Raw genomic sequence first — 27311 nt, 5'->3', positions numbered from 1 at the left:
TATGATCCGTAAGAACCTGAACGGGAAATTCCGCACCTTCCAAGAAGTGGCGCCAGTGTTCAAATGCGAGTTTAATAGCCAATAATTCCCGATTACCAATATCGTAATTCAATTCAGTCTCCGAAAATTTTTTTGAAAAAAATGCACAGGGATGTAATCCATCCCCGTTATCCTGAGACAATACTGCGCCAACCCCCACAGAGGAAGCATCAACCTCAACCAAAAACGGCCTAGTAACATCAGGCTGCATAAGGATGGGAGCAGAGGTGAACCTCTCCTTGAGATACACAAAAGCTTCAATGGCCTCAGAAGACCACTGAACCGCATCAGCACCTTTCCTGGTGAGATCAGTCAGAGGTTTGACAATACTAGAAAAATTTTTTATGAATTTTCTATAGTAATTGGCGAAACCCAAAAACCTCTGTATTGATTTCAAACCAATAGGCCTAGGCCATTCCTGCACAGCCTGAACCTTAACCGGATCCATCTCAAAACCTTTGCTGGAGATAATGTAGCCCAAAAAACTAATTCTCTGTACAGCGAACTCACATTTCTCCAGCTTAGCAAAAAGCGAATTGTCCATTAATAACTGTAATACCTTACGCACGCTCCGCCAATGAGACTCCAGATCTGGCGAATAAATCAAAATGTCATCCAAATACACAACCACATTTTTACCGATCAAAGGTCTAAGGATGTCATTAATCAGATTCTGAAAAAATGCAGGAGCATTAGTAAGACCAAAAGGCATAACCAGATTCTCAAAATGACCCACAGGAGTGTTAAAAGCAGTCTTCCATTCATCACCCTCCTTCATGCGCAACAGATTGTATGCCCCCTTAAGGTCAATTTTAGAGAACCACTTGGCCCCCAATAACTGGTTAAACAGATCAGGAATCAATGGCAGTGGGTAAGGATTGCGTACCGTAATTTTGTTAATCTCACGAAAATCCAGACAAGGACGTAAACCGCCGTCCTTTTTTTTTACAAAAAAAAATCCAACCGCCACAGGAGACTTAGAGGGCCTAATGTGACCGGCGGCCAAACTTGTCTGTATGTATTCCTCCAAAGCCTTCCTCTCAGGAATAGTAAGGTTAAATAAACGACTTTTAGGAAGAGTCGCTCCAGGGACAAATTCAATAGAACAATCATAGTCTCTATGGGGAGGCAAAACCTGCGATTCCTTCTCAGAAAAAACTCTCCAAAAATCCTGAATAGGAACAGGCAATTCTCCCCTATCCAAAGCTGCAATACGCCCGTTACAACACTTGTCATAACATTTATGGCTCCAGGATTTAATTTCACTGGTAGACCAATCCAGTACAGGATTGTGAAATTTTAACCAGGGCAAACCCAATATTACTGGAGAAGGCAAGTTATTCAACACTACCAAATCCAATTTCTCATGGTGAACACCATTAATAGTGAGAGGAAATTCACTGACCTTGAGAGTAATATTCTTCAAAGGGGAGCCATCCACAGAAACCACAGCAATGGGGGATGATAAAGGTTCAGGTTTTAAATTGAGTTTTTCCACGAATCCCCCATCAATAACATTCAGTGTAGACCCGCAATCAACAAACACCCGAAATTCCATTAATTTTTCCTGAGCAATCGTGGAAGCAGCTAAAAATATACCCTTGGAATTTAAACAGGCAATACGGGCGTGACTGACCATTTTTTTTTCTTTCTTCATACGAAGCTCACAGCCTTTAATCAAATGACCAGATTTCCCGCAATAGAAACACAAGCCTTCTGAAAAACGACGGTGTTTTTCTTGAGAGCGAGGTGCCACCGATCCAATCTCCATCGGTTCACCACTGTTAGTACACACATTATCATAACCAGAAACTGACATAGCAGAGGATTTGCTCTCATTAACCCTAGCACGCAGTCTTCTGTCCACCCGTATAGCTAATTGCATAGCCTGTTGCAAATCCTCAGGTGTAGGATAAGCAATTAGCAGGTCTTTAACCTTTTCACTGAGCCCAGCAAGAAATAGACTTTTCAGAGCAGAATCGTTCCACCCTGTTTGAGTGGACCAACGACGAAAATGTGTACAATATTTTTCCATATTACCTGATCCTTGTTTTAAACGTCTCAACTCAGTCTCAGCTGATGCCACACGGTCAGGATCATCATATAATAGTCCTAAAGCAGAAAAAAAACTATCCACTGATCTGAAGCATGTATCACTAGGTTGCAAAGAAAAGGCCCACTCCTGAGGCTCTTTGCGCAAAAGTGACATTATGAACCCTACGCGCTGGGATTCACCCCCAGAGGACTTGGGTCTCAAACGAAAATACAATAAGCAAGCATTTTTAAATGAAAAAAATTCTCGATGTTCACCAAAAAATAAATCCGGCAAACATACCTTAGGCTCCAAGAAATATGCTCCAGGACAGTTACTCACGTGCTGACGGAGCTCGGCCACTTCCAGAGAGAGTCCCTGCAGGTGTTTAGCCAAATCCTGAACCGACACCATGATGGAACAAAAAAAAAATCTTTCCTTAGAGAATTTACAGGCTGGACTTACTGTTATGTTCTGCTACCAAAGCTAAGGAAAGAGAGGAGATCTGTCCCTACTATAAGACTCAGCTGAATCCCTACGATGTAACAGGGAACCTGATCCTGCGATCAGACCTGCTAAAGTCCTAATCTAGTCTGTACGGAGACCTATAGATTTGGGGAGGGAATCCCTACAAGTACTAAGGACTGGGAGGAATATGGGACACCTCCTAACAGAAATAGTAGCAGACAGACAAACAAACAAAATAGATAGAACCTAGAGGTCCGTAGACCAAGCAAACTAACAGAGTTAGATACAGAGCACAGGCTAGCTAGAAAGTAGTTATACAATGAAGTCCAGCAAAGCCAGAAGGGCGGAGCAGGATTAAATAGGCCAACAAGGTCATGTGACCAGCAAAGGAAAAAAAACCTAACAGCAAGGTTCTAACACATGCCTGATACTTCCCCACCATATCACCTATCACATCTGCCAGTCTACCAGCCACAATTTTAGAAATAATTTTGTAATCACTGTTTAACAATGTTATGGGCCTCCAATTTTTAATATCCCTCATGTCCCCTTTCTTATGAATCAGCGTAACAATCCCCCTACGCATAGAAACCGATAAAATCCCATGAGTAAAACCATATTGCACCACCCGGGAAAACTCCACACCTATAATATCCCAAAATCTAACATAAAATTCAGCAGGAAGACCATCACAGCCTGGCGTCTTGCCTTTCGCCAAGCCATCCACTGCCCGTCTAATTTCATCTTTCCCAACCTCCTCACTTAAAAACCCAATTTTCTCCTCAGGAATATTATTAGTTAATACTTTGCAATAATCATTAATTTCCGCATCACTGGCTCTACTATCGTTAGAGAAGAGTGTTTCATAAAAGGAAAGAATACTGCCAATCATCTCATCCCCAGATACCTCCCCTGCAGGAGAAAAAACAGACTTAAAAACCCCTTTAGGTTTAAAACATTTTTTAAAAAAGTATCTCGAACATTGCTCATTTTCCTCCATGTGCTTTATTTTTGCCTTAAACATAATAGTCTTCCCTTTTTCAATAAGTATCTTCTTCAGTTCGTCCTTCAAATCTGCAATCTCTTTATCCACCTCCATCCCCGCTCTCTTAAACTTATGGAGTACTTCCAATTTTGAAATAACAGCAGCATCATGATCCCTTTTGGCTTTCGCTCTCCTAAAACACACCCCTTTAAAATAACATTCAAATTTCTCCTTAGCCCAGTCCCACCACTCTAGCAAATCTTTAAAAAGGTGCTGTTCAGACACACAAGACAAAAACACTTTATTAAAACCAACCTTAACACTCTCCTCTTCCAGCAGGCTTACGTTCAGCTTCCAGAGTCCCTTTCCAAAAGCCAGGGACTCAGCTATACACAGATCTACCACTATCATCTTGTGGTCAGAAAAAGTCGTCATCACGTGATTGCACTTGGCCACCTTAATCCCTTCAGACATAAAAACATAGTCAATTCGGGAAACACTACGTCCACTATCTGATATGTATGTGAACTTATCACTTGGCCCAACCATCAGACCAGCATCCGTGTAGCGTAAATCCTGCACAATCTGATTTAAAATATTAGACGTAACATCAGTCCTACCTTCCGTAGAGCTCTTACGATCTTTTGCGGATCTGACACAATTAAAATCTCCAGCCACTATAGTGAAGTCTCTGCCTGGTAAAAACAACTTTAGAGACTCCAAAAACCCAACTCTTGCTTGTTTATCAGCAGGGGCATAAACATTAAAAACCCGTACCCGCTGACCTAAAAAATCCACTAATAAAAACAAACATCTCCCAGGTATGATTACTTTAAACTCTAAAACCTTTAGACTGGAATTACACAGTAAAATGCCCACCCCTTCATTCCTGTTTTCTGAGCATGGGGACCAAAAAGATTGCCCCTTATTCCACTCACTCTCATGCGGGGCAGATTTAATTACACATTCCTGCAGACAGACAATATCTGCATTCACACTCTCAATGTACTCCAGTATCCCTGCTCTCCTACAAGCAGAACCAATCCCTCGTACATTCAGAGAAGCAACACACAACGCCATCATAACAACAGGAAAAAATCTCCACCATACCCGATCCATCATGAACCAGGAGAAAACCCACTCCTGCCACCCACTTTTCTACGTATATCAGGCGACTCAGAACTCGAGTCCCTGTTAGAATAACCTGGTCTTAGGGAGACTGGATCTTCCTGCCCCCCAGACCAACACCCCTCCACCTTACTTCTTTTAATCACGGAGGCATAACTCTCCTCCTTGCCATCATCTTCCTCCTCATTTTCACTCCAATCACTGATAACCCTATCACGCTGCTGAGGGGTTATAGTTCCATCCGAATCAGAATCCTCCTCCTCCAAAACCTCCATTTCCTCACCCCCATCTCTTCCCAAAACAGGATTCACTGACTCCGCCATATTAGACAAATCCATCCCATCACCCGGGCCATGCACATCAGCTACTTTGTTTATTACTTCCAGCCCCTCCCTCAAACCAACTTTCTTCTGGCTCCGCCCCTTTTCCTCCATCTTGGGCACCGCATGGTCTCTTCCCCTACCACCATCTTGTTTTTGGCTTTCCCCCTCTGAGTCTGAGCCTTCGCCCTCCTCCCCACTTTCCTGCCGAGTCTTCTTCTGCCTCTCTTCAGCGTCCACCTGTGACCTAGGAATCTGAGCCCACAATCTACATTTCCTTGCAAGGTGATCTGCATGTCCACACAAATCACACACCTTATTCATTGGGCAACCACTTGCCACATGCCCAGATTTCCCACAACCTCTACAAACATCACCTTGCACTGGACAATCTTTCTGAACATGTCCAAACTCATGACACTTCCTACAATATTCCATCTGTCCATTATAAAAACAAAAACCCCTTTCTCCTCCGATAGAAAACTGTGCAGGAATGCTCTTGGCACCCCCAATAGCTCTATCATCCGGTCTCAGTTTTACAACATATCTCCTCTTGCCATTTAGATAATTGTATTTGTTCTTCATTCTTCCCAAAAATTTAACCTCACTACAATACCGAGCTAAAAAATTGGAAACAGTCTCATCCGGAACTTTAGGGTTATACATGTGCACAACCACATACTTATATGTCTGCTGGAACAGAGGTTCCAGTGCAATAAACTCTAGGCATTTCAATTCCTTTTCTTCCTTCATTCGTACCAACTCCATGTAGACTCTCTGGCAAATACTCAAAGAAACAAAAGTGATATCATAAATTCCTTGTTTCTGAAAATCCTGCAGTGCCAATACATCCGTTACCTTCAAGCCATTAATGTTCTTCAAGACATCAACGCAAACTTGGTCCAAACCGATTTCTCCTTCATGACCTGCAGCCACCTTCAGACGGACCGAGTCCTCTAATCCACGTGTTTTCTCCACCATTTTTACAGCAGATTAACACAATCGCCGCTCAATCGCACACTAGGGCCCCACAAGGGGGAACCCCAGTCACAACTGCCCTCCAAACAACACCAGCAGCAGAAAACCACCACTGATCTTGCCAAAAGGCCGAGAAGCGATAACCAGAATTGGTTTCCGACTACGGTGCCACCCAAGGATTCTGAAAAGTCCATTTGTGGAGATGGCCACCTGGACTCCCGTTAAGAAGACATGCTGTCAACCTCTAGATCCCTCACATGCCTGCACTTTTCGGCTTGCTGCTGCTGCAATCCACGCGTTTTAGATCTGCATAACTCCACCTCTTTTAGCACAGTACCCTCAACCCCCGGCTGTTCCCACCCGCCTCAACACCGTTGGAAGGGAGGAGAACCAATTAAGGCGGGGGGGGGGGTGGAACGAGCAGCTGTCTACCCTTAGCAGGAGGGTTGCTGATTAATTACCTCTCCTGCTGCTGCTGCTGCTGGCTGTCCAGCAGCAGACTGAAGGTGGCTGCTGCTGTGCGCAGGTATATAAAGGCTCAGAGCCTATTATGACACGCGCAGCCAGCGTTCCATTGCCACATTCCGTCTACTGCAGGCGGGATACCTGGATGGCTGAATGTCACTGAGAAGCTCACAGAGACCGCCATAAGCAACAGTTTAAAAGAATGCCACAGACTAATCAACCAAACTTTTTGGGTTGGTTTCTCTTTTATAGTCTGCAGGCATTAAATGAAAGAAGTCAGTGTTCCAGCAGAGGGAGACAACGTTTCAGAAAAGGCATTGTAGCAAACCAAAAAAGAAATTTTAAGCGCAGCAGAGTAACCAGCTCACATACCTGTTAGCTCAGGTGAGTTTAAAAGGCTGCTGTTGATAACAAGGGCATTTGCTAAATAGATGGTGTGTGTGCAACAATATACTGAAAGGTCAATTATATTGTGCAGCTTATCTCACCACCTGTAGTTATTTAGGTGAAAGCTCCAAAATGCTTGCCTAATATGTCTGTTTATCCAAAAGGAAGTATAGAGGGAGAGCTAGATAGATAGCATTGCATTACATTACATTACATGGCAATGCAATGCACAGTTGCTGAAGTTGAACCAAAATGAGCTTGTCATCTGGCTTCTGCAACTTTTAACATGAAAAATCCAATGAGGAGAAGAAAAGCAAAGCCAAAGAGTCCATCCCAAAATCCGACAAACAAGCAAAATGAACAAAAAGCATTGAATTCAATTCTTTCTGATTTTAGAAACTGCATTAAAGAAGGGGTGCACCGGTCCTGGAGATACTGCAATACCAGGTCAATGCGTGGAGTGGACAGAGCAAGCTCTTTTTCCATCTCCCTGTTCTAAAAATCCATTTAATATATGGTCCCCAGATAGGGGACGTATCAGATATTAAACTGATAAGAACAGATACTACACTTCATCTTAGCCAAAAGGCCGAGAAGCGATAACCAGAATTGGTTTCCGACTACGGTGCCACCCAAGGATTCTGAAAAGTCCATTTGTGGAGATGGCCACCTGGACTCCCGTTAAGAAGACATGCTGTCAACCTCTAGATCCCTCACATGCCTGCACTTTTCGGCTTGCTGCTGCTGCAATCCACGCGTTTTAGATCTGCATAACTCCACCTCTTTTAGCACAGTACCCTCAACCCCCGGCTGTTCCCACCCGCCTCAACACCGTTGGAAGGGAGGAGAACCAATTAAGGCGGGGGTGGGGGGTGGAACGAGCAGCTGTTTACCCTTAGCAGGAGGGTTGCTGATTAATTACCTCTCCTGCTGCTGCTGCTGCTGGCTGTCCAGCAGCAGACTGAAGGTGGCTGCTGCTGTGCGCAGGTATATAAAGGCTCAGAGCCTATTATGACACGCGCAGCCAGCGTTCCATTGCCACATTCCGTCTACTGCAGGCGGGATACCTGGATGGCTGAATGTCACTGAGAAGCTCACAGAGACCGCCATAAGCAACAGTTTAAAAGAATGCCACAGACTAATCAACCAAACTTTTTGGGTTGGTTTCTCTTTTATAGTCTGCAGGCATTAAATGAAAGAAGTCAGTGTTCCAGCAGAGGGAGACAACGTTTCAGAAAAGGCATTGTAGCAAACCAAAAAAGAAATTTTAAGCGCAGCAGAGTAACCAGCTCACATACCTGTTAGCTCAGGTGAGTTTAAAAGGCTGCTGTTGATAACAAGGGCATTTGCTAAATAGATGGTGTGTGTGCAACAATATACTGAAAGGTCAATTATATTGTGCAGCTTATCTCACCACCTGTAGTTATTTAGGTGAAAGCTCCAAAATGCTTGCCTAATATGTCTGTTTATCCAAAAGGAAGTATAGAGGGAGAGCTAGATAGATAGCATTGCACTACATTACATTACATGGCAATGCAATGCACAGTTGCTGAAGTTGAACCAAAATGAGCTTGTCATCTGGCTTCTGCAACTTTTAACATGAAAAATCCAATGAGGAGAAGAAAAGCAAAGCCAAAGAGTCCATCCCAAAATCCGACAAACAAGCAAAATGAACAAAAAGCATTGAATTCAATTCTTTCTGATTTTAGAAACTGCATTAAAGAAGGGGTGCACCGGTCCTGGAGATACTGCAATACCAGGTCAATGCGTGGAGTGGACAGAGCAAGCTCTTTTTCCATCTCCCTGTTCTAAAAATCCATTTAATATATGGTCCCCAGATAGGGGACGTATCAGATATTAAACTGATAAGAACAGATACTACACTTGATCTTAGCCAAAAGGCCGAGAAGCGATAACCAGAATTGGTTTCCGACTACGGTGCCACCCAAGGATTCTGAAAAGTCCATTTGTGGAGATGGCCACCTGGACTCCCGTTAAGAAGACATGCTGTCAACCTCTAGATCCCTCACATGCCTGCACTTTTCGGCTTGCTGCTGCTGCAATCCACGCGTTTTAGATCTGCATAACTCCACCTCTTTTAGCACAGTACCCTCAACCCCCGGCTGTTCCCACCCGCCTCAACACCGTTGGAAGGGAGGAGAACCAATTAAGGCGGGGGGGGGGTGGAACGAGCAGCTGTCTACCCTTAGCAGGAGGGTTGCTGATTAATTACCTCTCCTGCTGCTGCTGCTGCTGGCTGTCCAGCAGCAGACTGAAGGTGGCTGCTGCTGTGCGCAGGTATATAAAGGCTCAGAGCCTATTATGACACGCGCAGCCAGCGTTCCATTGCCACATTCCGTCTACTGCAGGCGGGATACCTGGATGGCTGAATGTCACTGAGAAGCTCACAGAGACCGCCATAAGCAACAGTTTAAAAGAATGCCACAGACTAATCAACCAAACTTTTTGGGTTGGTTTCTCTTTTATAGTCTGCAGGCATTAAATGAAAGAAGTCAGTGTTCCAGCAGAGGGAGACAACGTTTCAGAAAAGGCATTGTAGCAAACCAAAAAAAGAAATTTTAAGCGCAGCAGAGTAACCAGCTCACATACCTGTTAGCTCAGGTGAGTTTAAAAGGCTGCTGTTGATAACAAGGGCATTTGCTAAATAGATGGTGTGTGTGCAACAATATACTGAAAGGTCAATTATATTGTGCAGCTTATCTCACCACCTGTAGTTATTTAGGTGAAAGCTCCAAAATGCTTGCCTAATATGTCTGTTTATCCAAAAGGAAGTATAGAGGGAGAGCTAGATAGATAGCATTGCATTACATTACATTACATGGCAATGCAATGCACAGTTGCTGAAGTTGAACCAAAATGAGCTTGTCATCTGGCTTCTGCAACTTTTAACATGAAAAATCCAATGAGGAGAAGAAAAGCAAAGCCAAAGAGTCCATCCCAAAATCCGACAAACAAGCAAAATGAACAAAAAGCATTGAATTCAATTCTTTCTGATTTTAGAAACTGCATTAAAGAAGGGGTGCACCGGTCCTGGAGATACTGCAATACCAGGTCAATGCGTGAAGTGGACAGAGCAAGCTCTTTTTCCATCTCCCTGTTCTAAAAATCCATTTAATATATGGTCCCCAGATAGGGGACGTATCAGATATTAAACTGATAAGAACAGATACTACACTTGATCTTAGCCAAAAGGCCGAGAAGCGATAACCAGAATTGGTTTCCGACTACGGTGCCACCCAAGGATTCTGAAAAGTCCATTTGTGGAGATGGCCACCTGGACTCCCGTTAAGAAGACATGCTGTCAACCTCTAGATCCCTCACATGCCTGCACTTTTCGGCTTGCTGCTGCTGCAATCCACGCGTTTTAGATCTGCATAACTCCACCTCTTTTAGCACAGTACCCTCAACCCCCGGCTGTTCCCACCCGCCTCAACACCGTTGGAAGGGAGGAGAACCAATTAAGGCGGGGGGGGGGGGTGGAACGAGCAGCTGTCTACCCTTAGCAGGAGGGTTGCTGATTAATTACCTCTCCTGCTGCTGCTGCTGCTGGCTGTCCAGCAGCAGACTGAAGGTGGCTGCTGCTGTGCGCAGGTATATAAAGGCTCAGAGCCTATTATGACACGCGCAGCCAGCGTTCCATTGCCACATTCCGTCTACTGCAGGCGGGATACCTGGATGGCTGAATGTCACTGAGAAGCTCACAGAGACCGCCATAAGCAACAGTTTAAAAGAATGCCACAGACTAATCAACCAAACTTTTTGGGTTGGTTTCTCTTTTATAGTCTGCAGGCATTAAATGAAAGAAGTCAGTGTTCCAGCAGAGGGAGACAACGTTTCAGAAAAGGCATTGTAGCAAACCAAAAAAGAAATTTTAAGCGCAGCAGAGTAAACAGCTCACATACCTGTTAGCTCAGGTGAGTTTAAAAGGCTGCTGTTGATAACAAGGGCATTTGCTAAATAGATGGTGTGTGTGCAACAATATACTGAAAGGTCAATTATATTGTGCAGCTTATCTCACCACCTGTAGTTATTTAGGTGAAAGCTCCAAAATGCTTGCCTAATATGTCTGTTTATCCAAAAGGAAGTATAGAGGGAGAGCTAGATAGATAGCATTGCATTACATTACATTACATGGCAATGCAATGCACAGTTGCTGAAGTTGAACCAAAATGAGCTTGTCATCTGGCTTCTGCAACTTTTAACATGAAAAATCCAATGAGGAGAAGAAAAGCAAAGCCAAAGAGTCCATCCCAAAATCCGACAAACAAGCAAAATGAACAAAAAGCATTGAATTCAATTCTTTCTGATTTTAGAAACTGCATTAAAGAAGGGGTGCACCGGTCCTGGAGATACTGCAATACCAGGTCAATGCGTGGAGTGGACAGAGCAAGCTCTTTTTCCATCTCCCTGTTCTAAAAATCCATTTAATATATGGTCCCCAGATAGGGGACGTATCAGATATTAAACTGATAAGAACAGATACTACACTTGATCTTAGCCAAAAGGCCGAGAAGCGATAACCAGAATTGGTTTCCGACTACGGTGCCACCCAAGGATTCTGAAAAGTCCATTTGTGGAGATGGCCACCTGGACTCCCGTTAAGAAGACATGCTGTCAACCTCTAGATCCCTCACATGCCTGCACTTTTCGGCTTGCTGCTGCTGCAATCCACGCGTTTTAGATCTGCATAACTCCACCTCTTTTAGCACAGTACCCTCAACCCCCGGCTGTTCCCACCCGCCTCAACACCGTTGGAAGGGAGGAGAACCAATTAAGGCGGGGGGGGGGGGGGTGGAACGAGCAGCTGTCTACCCTTAGCAGGAGGGTTGCTGATTAATTACCTCTCCTGCTGCTGCTGCTGCTGGCTGTCCAGCAGCAGACTGAAGGTGGCTGCTGCTGTGCGCAGGTATATAAAGGCTCAGAGCCTATTATGACACGCGCAGCCAGCGTTCCATTGCCACATTCCGTCTACTGCAGGCGGGATACCTGGATGGCTGAATGTCACTGAGAAGCTCACAGAGACCGCCATAAGCAACAGTTTAAAAGAATGCCACAGACTAATCAACCAAACTTTTTGGGTTGGTTTCTCTTTTATAGTCTGCAGGCATTAAATGAAAGAAGTCAGTGTTCCAGCAGAGGGAGACAACGTTTCAGAAAAGGCATTGTAGCAAACCAAAAAAGAAATTTTAAGCGCAGCAGAGTAACCAGCTCACATACCTGTTAGCTCAGGTGAGTTTAAAAGGCTGCTGTTGATAACAAGGGCATTTGCTAAATAGATGGTGTGTGTGCAACAATATACTGAAAGGTCAATTATATTGTGCAGCTTATCTCACCACCTGTAGTTATTTAGGTGAAAGCTCCAAAATGCTTGCCTAATATGTCTGTTTATCCAAAAGGAAGTATAGAGGGAGAGCTAGATAGATAGCATTGCATTACATTACATTACATGGCAATGCAATGCACAGTTGCTGAAGTTGAACCAAAATGAGCTTGTCATCTGGCTTCTGCAACTTTTAACATGAAAAATCCAATGAGGAGAAGAAAAGCAAAGCCAAAGAGTCCATCCCAAAATCCGACAAACAAGCAAAATGAACAAAAAGCATTGAATTCAATTCTTTCTGATTTTAGAAACTGCATTAAAGAAGGGGTGCACCGGTCCTGGAGATACTGCAATACCAGGTCAATGCGTGGAGTGGACAGAGCAAGCTCTTTTTCCATCTCCCTGTTCTAAAAATCCATTTAATATATGGTCCCCAGATAGGGGACGTATCAGATATTAAACTGATAAGAACAGATACTACACTTGATCTTAGCCAAAAGGCCGAGAAGCGATAACCAGAATTGGTTTCCGACTACGGTGCCACCCAAGGATTCTGAAAAGTCCATTTGTGGAGATGGCCACCTGGACTCCCGTTAAGAAGACATGCTGTCAACCTCTAGATCCCTCACATGCCTGCACTTTCCGGCTTGCTGCTGCTGCAATCCACGCGTTTTAGATCTGCATAACTCCACCTCTTTTAGCACAGTACCCTCAACCCCCGGCTGTTCCCACCCGCCTCAACACCGTTGGAAGGGAGGAGAACCAATTAAGGCGGGGGGGGGGGGTGGAACGAGCAGCTGTCTACCCTTAGCAGGAGGGTTGCTGATTAATTACCTCTCCTGCTGCTGCTGCTGCTGGCTGTTCAGCAGCAGACTGAAGGTGGCTGCTGCTGTGCGCAGGTATATAAAGGCTCAGAGCCTATTATGACACGCGCAGCCAGCGTTCCATTGCCACATTCCGTCTACTGCAGGCGGGATACCTGGATGGCTGAATGTCACTGAGAAGCTCACAGAGACCGCCATAAGCAACAGTTTAAAAGAATGCCACAGACTAATCAACCAAACTTTTTGGGTTGGTTTCTCTTTTATAGTCTGCAGGCATTAAATGAAAGAAGTCAGTGTTCCAGCAGAGGGAGACAACGTTTCAGAAAAGGCATTGTAGCAAACCAAAAAAGAAATTTTAAGCGCAGCAGAGTAACCAGCTCACATACCTGTTAGCTCAGGTGAGTTTAAAAGGCTGCTGTTGATAACAAGGGCATTTGCTAAATAGATGGTGTGTGTGCAACAATATACTGAAAGGTCAATTATATTGTGCAGCTTATCTCACCACCTGTAGTTATTTAGGTGAAAGCTCCAAAATGCTTGCCTAATATGTCTGTTTATCCAAAAGGAAGTATAGAGGGAGAGCTAGATAGATAGCATTGCATTACATTACATTACATTACATGGCAATGCAATGCACAGTTGCTGAAGTTGAACCAAAATGAGCTTGTCATCTGGCTTCTGCAACTTTTAACATGAAAAATCCAATGAGGAGAAGAAAAGCAAAGCCAAAGAGTCCATCCCAAAATCCGACAAACAAGCAAAATGAACAAAAAGCATTGAATTCAATTCTTTCTGATTTTAGAAACTGCATTAAAGAAGGGGTGCACCGGTCCTGGAGATACTGCAATACCAGGTCAATGCGTGGAGTGGACAGAGCAAGCTCTTTTTCCATCTCCCTGTTCTAAAAATCCATTTAATATATGGTCCCCAGATAGGGGACGTATCAGATATTAAACTGATAAGAACAGATACTACACTTGATCTTAGCCAAAAGGCCGAGAAGCGATAACCAGAATTGGTTTCCGACTACGGTGCCACCCAAGGATTCTGAAAAGTCCATTTGTGGAGATGGCCACCTGGACTCCCGTTAAGAAGACATGCTGTCAACCTCTAGATCCCTCACATGCCTGCACTTTTCGGCTTGCTGCTGCTGCAATCCACGCGTTTTAGATCTGCATAACTCCACCTCTTTTAGCACAGTACCCTCAACCCCCGGCTGTTCCCACCCGCCTCAACACCGTTGGAAGGGAGGAGAACCAATTAAGGCGGGGGGGGGGGGGTGGAACGAGCAGCTGTCTACCCTTAGCAGGAGGGTTGCTGATTAATTACCTCTCCTGCTGCTGCTGCTGCTGGCTGTCCAGCAGCAGACTGAAGGTGGCTGCTGCTGAGCGCAGGTATATAAAGGCTCAGAGCCTATTATGACACGCGCAGCCAGCGTTCCATTGCCACATTCCGTCTACTGCAGGCGGGATACCTGGATGGCTGAATGTCACTGAGAAGCTCACAGAGACCGCCATAAGCAACAGTTTAAAAGAATGCCACAGACTAATCAACCAAACTTTTTGGGTTGGTTTCTCTTTTATAGTCTGCAGGCATTAAATGAAAGAAGTCAGTGTTCCAGCAGAGGGAGACAACGTTTCAGAAAAGGCATTGTAGCAAACCAAAAAAGAAATTTTAAGCGCAGCAGAGTAACCAGCTCACATACCTGTTAGCTCAGGTGAGTTTAAAAGGCTGCTGTTGATAACAAGGGCATTTGCTAAATAGATGGTGTGTGTGCAACAATATACTGAAAGGTCAATTATATTGTGCAGCTTATCTCACCACCTGTAGTTATTTAGGTGAAAGCTCCAAAATGCTTGCCTAATATGTCTGTTTATCCAAAAGGAAGTATAGAAGGAGAGCTAGATAGATAGCATTGCATTACATTACATTACATGGCAATGCAATGCACAGTTGCTGAAGTTGAACCAAAATGAGCTTGTCATCTGGCTTCTGCAACTTTTAACATGAAAAATCCAATGAGGAGAAGAAAAGCAAAGCCAAAGAGTCCATCCCAAAATCCGACAAACAAGCAAAATGAACAAAAAGCATTGAATTCAATTCTTTCTGATTTTAGAAACTGCATTAAAGAAGGGGTGCACCGGTCCTGGAGATACTGCAATACCAGGTCAATGCGTGGAGTGGACAGAGCAAGCTCTTTTTCCATCTCCCTGTTCTAAAAATCCATTTAATATATGGTCCCCAGATAGGGGACGTATCAGATATTAAACTGATAAGAACAGATACTACACTTGATCTTAGCCAAAAGGCCGAGAAGCGATAACCAGAATTGGTTTCCGACTACGGTGCCACCCAAGGATTCTGAAAAGTCCATTTGTGGAGATGGCCACCTGGACTCCCGTTAAGAAGACATGCTGTCAACCTCTAGATCCCTCACATGCCTGCACTTTTCGGCTTGCTGCTGCTGCAATCCACGCGTTTTAGATCTGCATAACTCCACCTCTTTTAGCACAGTACCCTCAACCCCCGGCTGTTCCCACCCGCCTCAACACCGTTGGAAGGGAGGAGAACCAATTAAGGCGGGGGTGGGGGGTGGAACGAGCAGCTGTCTACCCTTAGCAGGAGGGTTGCTGATTAATTACCTCTCCTGCTGCTGCTGCTGCTGGCTGTCCAGCAGCAGACTGAAGGTGGCTGCTGCTGTGCGCAGGTATATAAAGGCTCAGAGCCTATTATGACACGCGCAGCCAGCGTTCCATTGCCACATTCCGTCTACTGCAGGCGGGATACCTGGATGGCTGAATGTCACTGAGAAGCTCACAGAGACCGCCATAAGCAACAGTTTAAAAGAATGCCACAGACTAATCAACCAAACTTTTTGGGTTGGTTTCTCTTTTATAGTCTGCAGGCATTAAATGAAAGAAGTCAGTGTTCCAGCAGAGGGAGACAACGTTTCAGAAAAGGCATTGTAGCAAACCAAAAAAGAAATTTTAAGCGCAGCAGAGTAACCAGCTCACATACCTGTTAGCTCAGGTGAGTTTAAAAGGCTGCTGTTGATAACAAGGGCATTTGCTAAATAGATGGTGTGTGTGCAACAATATACTGAAAGGTCAATTATATTGTGCAGCTTATCTCACCACCTGTAGTTATTTAGGTGAAAGCTCCAAAATGCTTGCCTAATATGTCTGTTTATCCAAAAGGAAGTATAGAGGGAGAGCTAGATAGATAGCATTGCATTACATTACATTACATGGCAATGCAATGCACAGTTGCTGAAGTTGAACCAAAATGAGCTTGTCATCTGGCTTCTGCAACTTTTAACATGAAAAATCCAATGAGGAGAAGAAAAGCAAAGCCAAAGAGTCCATCCCAAAATCCGACAAACAAGCAAAATGAACAAAAAGCATTGAATTCAATTCTTTCTGATTTTAGAAACTGCATTAAAGAAGGGGTGCACCGGTCCTGGAGATACTGCAATACCAGGTCAATGCGTGGAGTGGACAGAGCAAACTCTTTTTCCATCTCCCTGTTCTAAAAATCCATTTAATATATGGTCCCCAGATAGGGGACGTATCAGATATTAAACTGATAAGAACAGATACTACACTTGATCTTAGCCAAAAGGCCGAGAAGCGATAACCAGAATTGGTTTCCGACTACGGTGCCACCCAAGGATTCTGAAAAGTCCATTTGTGGAGATGGCCACCTGGACTCCCGTTAAGAAGACATGCTGTCAACCTCTAGATCCCTCACATGCCTGCACTTTTCGGCTTGCTGCTGCTGCAATCCACGCGTTTTAGATCTGCATAACTCCACCTCTTTTAGCACAGTACCCTCAACCCCCGGCTGTTCCCACCCGCCTCAACACCGTTGGAAGGGAGGAGAACCAATTAAGGCGGGGGGGGGGTTGGAACGAGCAGCTGTCTACCCTTAGCAGGAGGGTTGCTGATTAATTACCTCTCCTGCTGCTGCTGCTGCTGGCTGTCCAGCAGCAGACTGAAGGTGGCTGCTGCTGTGCGCAGGTATATAAAGGCTCAGAGCCTATTATGACACGCGCAGCCAGCGTTCCATTGCCACATTCCGTCTACTGCAGGCGGGATACCTGGATGGCTGAATGTCACTGAGAAGCTCACAGAGACCGCCATAAGCAACAGTTTAAAAGAATGCCACAGACTAATCAACCAAACTTTTTGGGTTGGTTTCTCTTTTATAGTCTGCAGGCATTAAATGAAAGAAGTCAGTGTTCCAGCAGAGGGAGACAACGTTTCAGAAAAGGCATTGTAGCAAACCAAAAAAGAAATTTTAAGCGCAGCAGAGTAACCAGCTCACATACCTGTTAGCTCAGGTGAGTTTAAAAGGCTGCTGTTGATAACAAGGGCATTTGCTAAATAGATGGTGTGTGTGCAACAATATACTGAAAGGTCAATTATATTGTGCAGCTTATCTCACCACCTGTAGTTATTTAGGTGAAAGCTCCAAAATGCTTGCCTAATATGTCTGTTTATCCAAAAGGAAGTATAGAGGGAGAGCTAGATAGATAGCATTGCATTACATTACATTACATGGCAATGCAATGCACAGTTGCTGAAGTTGAACCAAAATGAGCTTGTCATCTGGCTTCTGCAACTTTTAACATGAAAAATCCAATGAGGAGAAGAAAAGCAAAGCCAAAGAGTCCATCCCAAAATCCGACAAACAAGCAAAATGAACAAAAAGCATTGAATTCAATTCTTTCTGATTTTAGAAACTGCATTAAAGAAGGGGTGCACCGGTCCTGGAGATACTGCAATACCAGGTCAATGCGTGGAATGGACAGAGCAAGCTCTTTTTCCATCTCCCTGTTCTAAAAATCCATTTAATATATGGTCCCCAGATAGGGGACGTATCAGATATTAAACTGATAAGAACAGATACTACACTTGATCTTAGCCAAAAGGCCGAGAAGCGATAACCAGAATTGGTTTCCGACTACGGTGCCACCCAAGGATTCTGAAAAGTCCATTTGTGGAGATGGCCACCTGGACTCCCGTTAAGAAGACATGCTGTCAACCTCTAGATCCCTCACATGCCTGCACTTTTCGGCTTGCTGCTGCTGCAATCCACGCGTTTTAGATCTGCATAACTCCACCTCTTTTAGCACAGTACCCTCAACCCCCGGCTGTTCCCACCCGCCTCAACACCGTTGGAAGGGAGGAGAACCAATTAAGGCGGGGGGGGGGTGGAACGAGCAGCTGTCTACCCTTAGCAGGAGGGTTGCTGATTAATTACCTCTCCTGCTGCTGCTGCTGGCTGTCCAGCAGCAGACTGAAGGTGGCTGCTGCTGTGCGCAGGTATATAAAGGCTCAGAGCCTATTATGACACGCGCAGCCAGCGTTCCATTGCCACATTCCGTCTACTGCAGGCGGGATACCTGGATGGCTGAATGTCACTGAGAAGCTCACAGAGACCGCCATAAGCAACAGTTTAAAAGAATGCCACAGACTAATCAACCAAACTTTTTGGGTTGGTTTCTCTTTTATAGTCTGCAGGCATTAAATGAAAGAAGTCAGTGTTCCAGCAGAGGGAGACAACGTTTCAGAAAAGGCATTGTAGCAAACCAAAAAAGAAATTTTAAGCGCAGCAGAGTAACCAGCTCACATACCTGTTAGCTCAGGTGAGTTTAAAAGGCTGCTGTTGATAACAAGGGCATTTGCTAAATAGATGGTGTGTGTGCAACAATATACTGAAAGGTCAATTATATTGTGCAGCTTATCTCACCACCTGTAGTTATTTAGGTGAAAGCTCCAAAATGCTTGCCTAATATGTCTGTTTATCCAAAAGGAAGTATAGAGGGAGAGCTAGATAGATAGCATTGCATTACATTACATTACATGGCAATGCAATGCACAGTTGCTGAAGTTGAACCAAAATGAGCTTGTCATCTGGCTTCTGCAACTTTTAACATGAAAAATCCAATGAGGAGAAGAAAAGCAAAGCCAAAGAGTCCATCCCAAAATCCGACAAACAAGCAAAATGAACAAAAAGCATTGAATTCAATTCTTTCTGATTTTAGAAACTGCATTAAAGAAGGGGTGCACCGGTCCTGGAGATACTGCAATACCAGGTCAATGCGTGGAGTGGACAGAGCAAGCTCTTTTTCCATCTCCCTGTTCTAAAAATCCATTTAATATATGGTCCCCAGATAGGGGACGTATCAGATATTAAACTGATAAGAACAGATACTACACTTGATCTTAGCCAAAAGGCCGAGAAGCGATAACCAGAATTGGTTTCCGACTACGGTGCCACCCAAGGATTCTGAAAAGTCCATTTGTGGAGATGGCCACCTGGACTCCCGTTAAGAAGACATGCTGTCAACCTCTAGATCCCTCACATGCCTGCACTTTTCGGCTTGCTGCTGCTGCAATCCACGCGTTTTAGATCTGCATAACTCCACCTCTTTTAGCACAGTACCCTCAACCCCCGGCTGTTCCCACCCGCCTCAACACCGTTGGAAGGGAGGAGAACCAATTAAGGCGGGGGGGTGGGTGGAACGAGCAGCTGTCTACCCTTAGCAGGAGGGTTGCTGATTAATTACCTCTCCTGCTGCTGCTGCTGCTGGCTGTCCAGCAGCAGACTGAAGGTGGCTGCTGCTGTGCGCAGGTATATAAAGGCTCAGAGCCTATTATGACACGCGCAGCCAGCGTTCCATTGCCACATTCCGTCTACTGCAGGCGGGATACCTGGATGGCTGAATGTCATTGAGAAGCTCACAGAGACCGCCATAAGCAACAGTTTAAAAGAATGCCACAGACTAATCAACCAAACTTTTTGGGTTGGTTTCTCTTTTATAGTCTGCAGGCATTAAATGAAAGAAGTCAGTGTTCCAGCAGAGGGAGACAACGTTTCAGAAAAGGCATTGTAGCAAACCAAAAAAGAAATTTTAAGCGCAGCAGAGTAACCAGCTCACATACCTGTTAGCTCAGGTGAGTTTAAAAGGCTGCTGTTGATAACAAGGGCATTTGCTAAATAGATGGTGTGTGTGCAACAATATACTGAAAGGTCAATTATATTGTGCAGCTTATCTCACCACCTGTAGTTATTTAGGTGAAAGCTCCAAAATGCTTGCCTAATATGTCTGTTTATCCAAAAGGAATTATAGAGGGAGAGCTAGATAGATAGCATTGCATTACATTACATTACATGGCAATGCAATGCACAGTTGCTGAAGTTGAACCAAAATGAGCTTGTCATCTGGCTTCTGCAACTTTTAACATGAAAAATCCAATGAGGAGAAGAAAAGCAAAGCCAAAGAGTCCATCCCAAAATCCGACAAACAAGCAAAATGAACAAAAAGCATTGAATTCAATTCTTTCTGATTTTAGAAACTGCATTAAAGAAGGGGTGCACCGGTCCTGGAGATACTGCAATACCAGGTCAATGCGTGGAGTGGACAGAGCAAGCTCTTTTTCCATCTCCCTGTTCTAAAAATCCATTTAATATATGGTCCCCAGATAGGGGACGTATCAGATATTAAACTGATAAGAACAGATTTTTTTTTAATTTGGCTATCCCCTGCAGAGGGATAAAACCGTTTATTAAAACTTTAACAAATTACAAGCATAATTAGACAAATACCAAACGTTAAAAGACAAATGAAATTTACAAAACAAAAAAATACAAAGATTTTAAATAATTAGGTTCCTTTGGTCAACAAGCCATTTTTTGGAAATATGTACATTCTTCTTTTTGTCAATTAAATAATAAGTATACATTTCACATAAACATAAACTTAAAACATCATTCACTGATAAAACATCTTGTTTAAAAATAGCAATGTTGCGCGCTTTCCAGAGAGATGACTTGGCGCAGTTCACTGTCTTCCAAGCCATTGTGTACTGGTCCATTGTGGGGCATTCCATAAGTCCGTATAGCACAGTTTTATATGTAAAGTCCTTGAGGTCTGCCACCCTTTCCAGTAGGGGGAGCAGTCTTCTCCAGAAATCCTTTGCAAAATTACATGTCCATAATAGATGTTCCACCGTTTCCTCTTCTTGGCATCCGGCTCTTGGGCAGATGGCAGACCTCACAAATCCTCTTCTGTATTGGAATGCCCGGCAAGGAAGACAGCGGTGCATGCAACTCCAAGCCAGATCTCTCTGTTCATTAAAAAGATAAAAAACGTTAATCATTTTCCAGATAGACATAGATTTGTCATCATCATATCTGTCAACATTACATATTTCCTCACTTTTACGTATTTCTTTAATTAGTTTCTTACTATTTCTTAATTCCTCTATTTTCTTAGTCCCTAAATTAAAATCGGACACTATTTTCCTTAAAATCTCATAATGCGTCGACAAATTAAAAGCATGGGGCGCAGATATATTAACTTCATACCATCCAAACTTTCTCATAAAAATTCCTGTATTAAAACGCATAAAAAAGGACCAATAGTGATTCTTAAAAAGGGCATTAAAACAGTAAACGAACAGATGGATTAAAAGAAACCTATTAAAATCTGGAAAATCTTTACCACCTTTTACTTTTGATTTCATCATGATTTCTCTTTTCAGCTTTTCCATTTTTGAGTTCCAAAAGAAGGTAAAACAGGCTTTGGTTATCTTTTTTAAAACATTAACAGGCGGGGGGAAAACCATGCTAAGATACAATAAAAGAGGTAAAATCACCATCTTTAAAACCAATACTTTACCCTCCATTGTAAGTCTCCTCATGTTCCACATACATATTTTCGTATTTACTTTCTGTGTAACTGTTTCCCAACTATTATAACCATCATTATTTTCAGTGAATGATATACCTAAAATGGAAATGGATTCGGAGACATTAATTGGTACATCACGTAAAATCATCCCCCCAACACTTAAAATGTTACACTTATTAAAATTGATTTTAAAACCAGAAGCTAGACAAAAGGATTGCACTTGATGGAGAGTGGCCGTAAGTGATGGTGCATCTGTACACAAGACCGCCACGTCATCCATGTAACCTACAACCTTGGCCTCCAAACCACCGCTTCCAGGCAGAGGGACACCGCATATCTGTTTATTTTGGCGTATTGCACATAACATTGGTTCCAGTGCACAGATAAACAGTAGGGGGGACAGAGGGCATCCCTGTTTCACCCCTGACCGTAAAAATACCTCTTGTGTCTTAAAACCATTCACTAAAATCTTACTTGTACAATCCTTGTAAAATGCTTTAAGCGATAGTAAAAACCCTTCTGGTATGCCCATTTTCTCTAAAACTTTAAAAAGATAAAAGTGTGAGACACGGTCAAATGCTTTTTCAAAATCAATAGATAAAATCGCCATTTTCCCCTTTCTGTCTTTCACATCCTCAATACAGTCTTTCACTAAATTCAGATTGTCCCATATACTGCGCCCCGGCACCCCACACACTTGATTAGAATGAATAACTTTGCTGATGACTTCTTTTAGACGATTTGCACAAATTTTAGCCATTATTTTATAGTCACAATTTAAAAGTGTTATTGGTCTCCAGTTTTCTAATTTTGATTTATCACCTTTTTTGTATAGGAGGGAGACTTCACCTTTCTTCCAGGAATTTAATAAAACCTTATTATTAAAAACCTCAGTAAACAAATAAAACAAATCATCTTTTAAAATATCATAAAAACATACATAAAATTCTATTGGGATGCCATCAGGACCAGGGACCTTTCCATTTTTAAAACTTTTAATAGTTTTTAATACTTCTTGTTCCGTTAAAACTTGGGATAAAAACTCTTGGGATGCGGGATCTAAAACAGCTGTTAGTCCTTGCAGCGAATCATCCATTAATTTATTATCTATATTTTTTCCATGAAAAAGATTAGAAAAAAAAACCTCTACTTTACCCAGCATATTTTTTATATTATTCTCACCATCTATATGGTCAATTATCACTTTTTCTTTTTTATTTTTCCTAAAAAAATATCTGGAACACTTTTCATTTTCTTCTATATGTTGTACTCTAGAATGAAAAATTATCTCTTTTCCTTTTTGTTCTAGCCATTTTGAAATCTCTTCTTTTAAGTTTGAAATATCAAGTTGTACATCTATCCCATTGTCTCTGAGCTTAAATAATGTTTGTAGGCGGGTATTTAAAATTCTATATTCTTCATATTTTTCTTTGGCTCTACATATACTCTTTTTAATAAAAAAGTCTTTTATTTTTACTTTCATTCTATCCCACCATACACTCATAGTCTCATTTGTTTTTTTCCCTTTTCTACATTTCCTATAAAACTCAATAAAATCTGATAAAATCTGCGGGTCGGTTAAAAGGGATACGTTCATTTTCCAGCTTTTCTTACCACATTTTTTGTTGTCATTTACTTTTATGGTAAAGGATAAAAGTTTATGGTCTGAAAATATATTAGTTAAAACTTCACATTTGGCAGGTATTGTTTTGTCTGAACCAAAAATAAAATCAATCCTAGAGCTACAATTAGCATTGTTCCAAGTGAAACCGGCGTCCTCTGGGCTGTCACTATGACACTCTTTATATATGTCTATCAATTTAGCATCTTTGACTATATCATGTAGCATACCTGAGGTTTTATCGTAGTTCCTGCTTACAGAGCTGGAGCGCCGGTTTTCACCTTTTAAAACACAATTAAAATCCCCTGCTAAGATAAAAGGTTCAGAGTTATTAATAAATAAAGGTAAAAGATCAAGCATTTCGGCTCTTTCATTTTTCTCTGGGGATCCATAAAAATTTAAAAACTGCCATCTAATACCATCAATAAAAGCTTTCACTAATAAAATACGACCTGGTAAAATTTCCTGAATAAAATCAATTAAAACGTTCCCTTTAAAAAGTATGGCTACACCCGCTGATCCTGCAGCATTCGATCCGGACCAGACAGATGGCCCACACTTCCACTCATCTTTATATTTTTGATATGACATTTCATGTGGGATATTACATTCTTGCAGAAAAAATACAGATGCAGTAAAACACGTAAAAAAATTAAAAAGAGCAGTTCTTCTCGTGTTAGATTTTATGCCTCTCACGTTGAGGGAAATACCTTTGAGTTCAGCCATCATTAGAAAATGTAGAAATTTTACTTAGGTAACTAAGAGCAACGGATTTACCTGTCCGATGAACCTGATCAGACCACTGGGCTTGCGCCTCCCTCCTCATCTGATAGTATCGTCACGAGAGTCTCCGTGGAGGAGGAAAGATTACCACATTTATATAAACCCGACGCTACACTGGCATAGCTCGGAGGGCTGGCTGGCAGAACCCGCTGGGTCTCCATTGGCTGGCCATGCAGTTCCTCATCAGGTGGGTCCCCGAGGGGTTCCGCCGCCCCTGTTTGACCTGTAGAAGGTCGTCCTATAGGAGGAGGTTGCGCACAAGGCAGAGCCTCTGACTCTTCAGAGGCAGCAAGATCCCGGTCCCCACCTGTAGCAGCGGAGACCGAAACCCCTGAGGGTCCAGCGTCCACGTCCCCTTCTGAAGAAGTGTCCATCTGTTCACCTCCTGCTGCCTCCTCCGAACCACCCTTTTTCTCTTTCTTCGGACCCACCTTTATCCACTCAGCGCCCTCAGCCCTAGGAGACCCAGACTGGGCATGGGCTTCTGCGTCGGCCTTTTGCCGGTCCCTTTTGACCTTACCAGTAGTGCCCTTCTGCTCCTTCTCAGCCCTCCTTTTGGACTCTCGCAGGTCCTGCAGCCAGGTTTTGGGATTTGGTATTTTACCTGTCATAGACTCTGGAGACATTTCACTATTTGGTACGCCCTTATTGTCTCCAGAGGCTCCAGGTTGTTGTTCCTCCTCCTGAGGGGTGGTCTGATCTTTTGGTCCTTGGTCGGACGTCTTGGACTTTCCCTTTTGCTCATCTTCCCGAAATCTGTGAGGGCAAGAAAAATAAAAGTGACCTGGAGTCTGGCAAAAACTACATTTCTTTTCCTTAGGGCATTCTTTTGTCTCATGTTCTTCACTAGCACAATTTCTACATGATACATTACAGTTTTCTTTTGAATGACCATAGCGCCCACAATTTCTGCAATATACTGGCATCCCAGAAAAGAAGAAATCCCCATTTGTTTGTCCAATTTTAAAACGGGCAGGGGGGAGCCGTATACCACCTGGTGTATTTGGATCTCTTATACACTTCACAAGAAATTTCCACTTAGATGTCCATATGTTATATTCATTAAGTATCTTCCCAATACATTTAACACTTTTAAAATAAATTGCTAAAAATGACATAATTTCTGGAGCAGAAACAAAAGGCGAAAATACTTTTACGACAACAAGTCTTACCTCATCCAGGACGTGCTCAACAATTTGTATCCCTTTCAGAACAGGATTATTTTCAACTTTTTTTAACTTTTCTAGAACATCTCTGAAAATACCTTCTCCGGTGAATGTGATGTCATAGTCACCTCTTCTAGGATAATCCTGGATGGACAGAATTTCATTCCTCTGCACGCCAAGAAGGTTCCTGAGCACGTCCTGGACTACATACCCTAATTTCCTCATATCCGAGCCACCCGCCGTGAAGTGAACTCGGATAGAGTTTTTTAGCCTCGCATAAAGAGGCACGAGGTTAGGGTCAACCTCCATGGAAACCGCAACAAGGTTGCAAATTGCAGCCGCTTGCAATCTGCGCTCCCAGTGTTCTTGCAGCGAAAGACACCTGGAAGCTGGGGGATCGCAACACGTTACCCTGGGACTAAGCCCTCTCCCTAATAGCAGCAAGCAGGTTAAGTCCACCAAAGTGGACGATCCTGCCAGGCCAAGGAGAGGGGTACCCGAGTACCCTTCAACTACAATCTCCTGCAATAAAGCACTTGATCGTAGCCAAAAGGCCGAGAAGCGATAACCAGAATTGGTTTCCGACTACGGTGCCACCCAAGGATTCTGAAAAGTCCATTTGTGGAGATGGCCACCTGGACTCCCGTTAAGAAGACATGCTGTCAACCTCTAGATCCCTCACATGCCTGCACTTTTCGGCTTGCTGCTGCTGCAATCCACGCGTTTTAGATCTGCATAACTCCACCTCTTTTAGCACAGTACCCTCAACCCCCGGCTGTTCCCACCCGCCTCAACACCGTTGGAAGGGAGGAGAACCAATTAAGGCGGGGGGGGGGGTGGAACGAGCAGGAGGGTTGCTGATTAATTACCTCTCCTGCTGCTGCTGCTGCTGGCTGTCCAGCAGCAGACTGAAGGTGGCTGCTGCTGTGCGCAGGTATATAAAGGCTCAGAGCCTATTATGACACGCGCAGCCAGCGTTCCATTGCCACATTCCGTCTACTGCAGGCGGGATACCTGGATGGCTGAATGTCACTGAGAAGCTCACAGAGACCGCCATAAGCAACAGTTTAAAAGAATGCCACAGACTAATCAACCAAACTTTTTGGGTTGGTTTCTCTTTTATAGTCTGCAGGCATTAAATGAAAGAAGTCAGTGTTCCAGCAGAGGGAGACAACGTTTCAGAAAAGGCATTGTAGCAAACCAAAAAAGAAATTTTAAGCGCAGCAGAGTAACCAGCTCACATACCTGTTAGCTCAGGTGAGTTTAAAAGGCTGCTGTTGATAACAAGGGCATTTGCTAAATAGATGGTGTGTGTGCAACAATATACTGAAAGGTCAATTATATTGTGCAGCTTATCTCACCACCTGTAGTTATTTAGGTGAAAGCTCCAAAATGCTTGCCTAATATGTCTGTTTATCCAAAAGGAAGTATAGAGGGAGAGCTAGATAGATAGCATTGCATTACATTACATTACATGGCAATGCAATGCACAGTTGCTGAAGTTGAACCAAAATGAGCTTGTCATCTGGCTTCTGCAACTTTTAACATGAAAAATCCAATGAGGAGAAGAAAAGCAAAGCCAAAGAGTCCATCCCAAAATCCGACAAACAAGCAAAATGAACAAAAAGCATTGAATTCAATTCTTTCTGATTTTAGAAACTGCATTAAAGAAGGGGTGCACCGGTCCTGGAGATACTGCAATACCAGGTCAATGCGTGGAGTGGACAGAGCAAGCTCTTTTTCCATCTCCCTGTTCTAAAAATCCATTTAATATATGGTCCCCAGATAGGGGACGTATCAGATATTAAACTGATAAGAACAGATACTACACTTGATCTTAGCCAAAAGGCCGAGAAGCGATAACCAGAATTGGTTTCCGACTACGGTGCCACCCAAGGATTCTGAAAAGTCCATTTGTGGAGATGGCCACCTGGACTCCCGTTAAGAAGACATGCTGTCAACCTCTAGATCCCTCACATGCCTGCACTTTTCGGCTTGCTGCTGCTGCAATCCACGCGTTTTAGATCTGCATAACTCCACCTCTTTTAGCACAGTACCCTCAACCCCCGGCTG

At 43.4% G+C, this 27311-nt stretch overlaps 12 non-coding genes across 12 annotated transcripts; all 12 read right to left on the bottom strand.

Moving 5' to 3' along the window:
- Positions 1-7212: 7212 nt before the first annotated feature.
- LOC141200677 (U2 spliceosomal RNA) lies at positions 7213-7403 on the bottom strand. Its single transcript, XR_012272390.1, has one exon. It is a non-coding gene; the product is annotated as a U2 spliceosomal RNA (small nuclear RNA).
- A 1122-nt stretch (positions 7404-8525) lies between these two features.
- LOC141199045 (U2 spliceosomal RNA) lies at positions 8526-8716 on the bottom strand. Its single transcript, XR_012270810.1, has one exon. It is a non-coding gene; the product is annotated as a U2 spliceosomal RNA (small nuclear RNA).
- A 1121-nt stretch (positions 8717-9837) lies between these two features.
- LOC141200435 (U2 spliceosomal RNA) lies at positions 9838-10028 on the bottom strand. Its single transcript, XR_012272156.1, has one exon. It is a non-coding gene; the product is annotated as a U2 spliceosomal RNA (small nuclear RNA).
- Positions 10029-11150: 1122 nt separating this feature from the next.
- Positions 11151-11341, bottom strand: LOC141199044 (U2 spliceosomal RNA). The gene has a single exon (XR_012270809.1). It is a non-coding gene; the product is annotated as a U2 spliceosomal RNA (small nuclear RNA).
- A 1124-nt stretch (positions 11342-12465) lies between these two features.
- On the bottom strand, positions 12466-12656 carry LOC141199043 (U2 spliceosomal RNA). Its single transcript, XR_012270808.1, has one exon. It is a non-coding gene; the product is annotated as a U2 spliceosomal RNA (small nuclear RNA).
- Positions 12657-13783: 1127 nt separating this feature from the next.
- Positions 13784-13974, bottom strand: LOC141199041 (U2 spliceosomal RNA). The gene has a single exon (XR_012270806.1). It is a non-coding gene; the product is annotated as a U2 spliceosomal RNA (small nuclear RNA).
- A 1123-nt stretch (positions 13975-15097) lies between these two features.
- Positions 15098-15288, bottom strand: LOC141199040 (U2 spliceosomal RNA). Its single transcript, XR_012270805.1, has one exon. It is a non-coding gene; the product is annotated as a U2 spliceosomal RNA (small nuclear RNA).
- A 1122-nt stretch (positions 15289-16410) lies between these two features.
- LOC141200548 (U2 spliceosomal RNA) lies at positions 16411-16601 on the bottom strand. Its single transcript, XR_012272266.1, has one exon. It is a non-coding gene; the product is annotated as a U2 spliceosomal RNA (small nuclear RNA).
- A 1121-nt stretch (positions 16602-17722) lies between these two features.
- Positions 17723-17913, bottom strand: LOC141200384 (U2 spliceosomal RNA). Its single transcript, XR_012272106.1, has one exon. It is a non-coding gene; the product is annotated as a U2 spliceosomal RNA (small nuclear RNA).
- A 1117-nt stretch (positions 17914-19030) lies between these two features.
- On the bottom strand, positions 19031-19221 carry LOC141199039 (U2 spliceosomal RNA). Its single transcript, XR_012270804.1, has one exon. It is a non-coding gene; the product is annotated as a U2 spliceosomal RNA (small nuclear RNA).
- Positions 19222-20342: 1121 nt separating this feature from the next.
- Positions 20343-20530, bottom strand: LOC141200859 (U2 spliceosomal RNA). Its single transcript, XR_012272561.1, has one exon. It is a non-coding gene; the product is annotated as a U2 spliceosomal RNA (small nuclear RNA).
- Positions 20531-26908: 6378 nt separating this feature from the next.
- On the bottom strand, positions 26909-27099 carry LOC141199038 (U2 spliceosomal RNA). The gene has a single exon (XR_012270803.1). It is a non-coding gene; the product is annotated as a U2 spliceosomal RNA (small nuclear RNA).
- Between the last annotated feature and the right edge of the window lie 212 nt (positions 27100-27311).

Source organism: Phyllobates terribilis, unplaced genomic scaffold (genome assembly GCF_046119375.1).
Source record: "Phyllobates terribilis strain yellow unplaced genomic scaffold, ASM4611937v1 Scaffold_108__1_contigs__length_5656254, whole genome shotgun sequence".
In the NCBI taxonomy this organism is placed as follows: Eukaryota; Metazoa; Chordata; class Amphibia; order Anura; family Dendrobatidae; genus Phyllobates; species Phyllobates terribilis.
The sequence above is the reverse complement of the archived record's forward strand: the minus strand, read 5'-3'. Positions and strand labels throughout refer to the sequence as shown.